We start from the raw sequence: 4,134 nt of genomic DNA on the forward strand, positions 1-4,134 counted from the left end.
GTGCTGAGCAGTGGGGAAGAGCAGCCCCTGTTAGTAAGTGTGAATGACTGCGAAGTTGGAGGGGACCTCATCAGCACTCCCACGCTGGGACCAGGATTCTGGCTGCAGAACAAAAGCACTTGTCACCATGGACACCAAAACAGGGAGGACTCATCAGAAAATATTGATAGGGTAAAATGTCAGTGACTGAAATCCAGACTGGCATGTGATCTTTAAAGGATGGCAGTGAATCATCTCTTAGTTGTGATAGGTGAGGTGATCAGGGAAGCTTTGAGGAAATCCATGGAGTAATTTGCGTATTTTATTTTTATTAATAGCAGTGTTACAGTACTGGAGCAGCATTCCACTGTATTTAGATGCTGGATAAACACAAAACAAATAACGTGTCAGGTCATATGAGTTTTCTGTCTGAGTACCAGGCAGGAAGCAGGTGGGCTGCAAAGGCTGAGCTCAGACCCAGGACATCTGGAACACCAGAATGATGAGCCCTGATGCATTCAGTGCCAGTCAAAGCTCAGGCAAGGGCACATCCACAGGCCCTCTGAGTGGAGTCTGGTTCAGTGTGATACAGGAAGGATGCTATGTTAGGCCCTGCCTCATGTAGTCCATGCTTGCAGTACTGACGTAAGTGTATCATATAGTCCCACTGTCCACCCCGTGTTAAAACATGACAGATCTTCAAGCCCCTAACCACTGCCATGGGACAGCTGTGATTACTGTGGTTTTGAGAAGATACTTAATACAGTCTGCTTTCCTGAAAACTAACAAAGACCTTACAAGTTAGCCCATTTATCATTCCAGAGGGGAATTTTCTCATCAGTTTTCAAATGAGAACCTCCTCAAATCCCAGAGCTAATCAGACACTGATTTGCTGCTTGGTTTTGCTATATAATTTGCAGAAATACATCCACAGGCTTGGCTGTAATGGCAGTGCCTTTACATTCTGTAGTTCTCTGAATATATCTGATGACATTAGTCAGACTATTGAAGTAGTTGTCTAATGGAAGAGACAACTTCAACAGATACAAATTTACTGCTTAGAGGAACAATATTAAGGAAAAGGAATGAAAGTAATTCACCAGCTACTGCAATTTTAGATTATCTGTATACCAAGCATAAATAGCTACTTTGCAAACACATTTCAATATGTTTCTGCTTCTCCTGGAATATTTAAATGGTCTTATTTTTTTCAGATCATACATTATCTGTGTCACATGATCTCTTCTGTCTCTTCTGTGATCATGCGGAGTCTCAGAACTGTCCTTCCTATGACATGAGATCTAATTGAATGGAGACGGGATTTGAAAGGTTAAAGAGCCTTATCTTGTCATGAAAGACAGGGTATCTCTTCAACCATGTGTGTAAATCTGCAGGTACCGTCAGATGCTCTCAGTGTGTCAGGTGTGAGCGATGGGGAAAAAGCTGATTGTTAAGGTAGACAACAGGTTTTAGATCAGTTCTCCAAGATTCTCTACTAGGAAATCTCATGAGAAAAACACATCAAAGGGATTTATGGTGCCTTCTGTTGAGAAGACTAGGACCAGCACTTCTGTGACAATAGGTTAGTTCTTCAGAAACATTCAGGATTAAAAATGGACATTTTTGAACTTAGGTATAGAAAAGAAAAGAAAAGAAAAGAAAAGAAAAGAAAAGAAAAGAAAAGAAAAGAAAAGAAAAGAAAAGAAAAGAAAAGAAAAGAAAAGAAAAGAAAAGAAAAGAAAAGAAAAGAAAAGAAAAGAAAAGAAAAGAAAAGAAAAGAAAAGAAAAGAAAAGAAAAGAAAAGAAAAGAAAAGGGGAGATTTGAGTGTGCTTTTTAAGAAATGACAAACTTACTGTGCAGCACTGATGCTGTGTGGAAGGGAATAATCAGGAAAAAAATGGGATGGCAATTGTGCTAGGATTTCACATGATTAATGGTATTAGTTCCAATTCTCATGGAGACTTTTTGGACATTTAATCATACTCAGAGATTTTTTTCCCACTTACTTTAATTTGAGGAGAATTTCAGATCTGTTCTTCAGACTTAAAATGTGTGTATTAAAACAATTGTGATTATCCTGTCTGCTATGCAGACTCTGAAATGACCATTGGATTGCTTTAAGATTGTTGCATTATTATTGCTGGAGGTTATGATGATTATTTTTTAAGGAAGAACTAAAGCAGCGAATAGGAAGTTAGTTGCCACTATAATATAATTAATGCAGAATACATCTGAATGTAATCAGGATGTCTTGATTGCAGTCTAGTGGGATTTCTAAATGTCCTTTTTAGCCATGACATCATGCAAACCTGATTTTGACACCGTTAGAAGTAAGGAATCAAGATAGGAACTGAGGATGTCTGAAGCATTGCCGTACTACTAAGCCTAGAGAAGAAGACGACTCAAATCCATCTTGTTCCAGCTCTGATAACAGGCAGAGATCAAGCATCTGATGTGACACTTTGGGTGATAAATTTCTGGATTCTGATTCCTAGTTAGTGAATTTGCATTCAAGGCCAGGATGAATTCTCCCTATCTGCATTTCCAGCACAAAACTCTAAGAGACATTACCAGTGTCAGAAAATTTTGAAAGGTTGATAGAATGAGCCAGACCATCCTTAGCCACCTTAAAAACTCCAAACTCTTGTGAAGCTTACATTGAAGAGATTGCTTTGGGGTATTTCTCATAATCCTTGTCATCAGTTCTTAACTGTTACAAAGAAATGAAGGATCCAAATTATTGGCAAGATTGTTTTGAAAGAGTCTCAATTTTATTTTAAAAACGGAGGCTAAAAAATAAGTGCATTGACAAGAAAAGATATGGTTGTGTTTTCTTAGAAAAAATATATCTGAGCAAAACTCCAGAATGTTTATTCAGGTCTTGTCTTCAATAATCTCTCCTCTCCTATCTTAAAAATGTTAGCAGGCTATCCAATTCTTTGTTCCTGAAGCCTTTCAAAGGTGTTTTCCCCTGACAGACAACAAACATGCTGAGGAAACACTAACTCTGCTTGCTCATTTGAAACAAGTATTCTTGGCAGCTTAATGCATGTACACATTTTCTTGATGCATCAAACAGCAGGATTTAGATGAAGGAGAAATCTACATTGTCAGCGCAGATTTACTCCTGATAGATAACACAGCAGCATTTGAGTAATTTTCAATACAAAATATTTCCTAGCAGAATAACATAACTGTTCCATCCAATAGCCAGGGCAGGTGCCCCAGCTATACAAACACTGAAGAATTTGGTTCAGCTTAGCATTTCCATTGTCACATATTCAATGTGTTCATTTTTTTCAGCCAAATCCTGGCCAGTGGTGTAAGGGAAATGAAGTGGACAGCAGCTCATCAATACTTTATACTTAATACTTCCTTAATACTGAAACACCATTTAGAGACAATTGTGCCACAATATGCCTCTACTACAAGAAGAAAATGCAGTGATTAGGAATGAAATGGCAGCTGACCATGGCAAATTGCACATTCTTCTCAGGATGATGATTTTTTTAGTAAGGATGGGCAGGTAAAAATCAGCTGGAGGGAGTGGCATCGCTGGCTGCCTGTCTCATCCATCTCTGGGCAGTTGACTTTCCCCTCCAGGGGTGGTGGATCTGTTAATCAAAGTGTTGCAGAACTCCTGTAGTTCACAGCCTCCCCTCATACCATTAGGTTATATTAATGACTTTGAAGTGGAGGTCAGCTCTCCATGCACCTCTTCTGCTCCAGCAGTTCTGAGAGTAGCGCAAGTGTATGGTGGGGAGGTGCAACTGTATGTTGAGCCTAATTTGTCAGCATTCATGAGACTGGGTCCCCCTATCCTGCTAATGGAAAGCAAATCAGCAAGCTAGCCATTTCCCATGGCAAGGAATTTACTCATATCAGTAGCAAAACCTGACAATTTCTGTTATTACTTTTTCTGTCTGAAGAAAGACATTTTCCACAGGGACAGAAAGAAGGCAATTTCACATAATGTCTTCATCAATGACTTCAATTCCTCAGTGATTTCTGTTTAGTCTTTGAAAAAGAAGGACTGTTGTGCTGACAAGGAATTCTGCCTTTTTATTGAAGCATTGGAGCATAAATGAGATATGACAGAACATCTTCAGGTTGCCTTTGGCATAGTGGTATGTTAAATGCTGCTTTGAATTGAA

The sequence above is a fragment of the Aythya marila genome (assembly GCF_965140915.1).
Source record: "Aythya marila genome assembly, chromosome: 25".
In the NCBI taxonomy this organism is placed as follows: Eukaryota; Metazoa; Chordata; class Aves; order Anseriformes; family Anatidae; genus Aythya; species Aythya marila.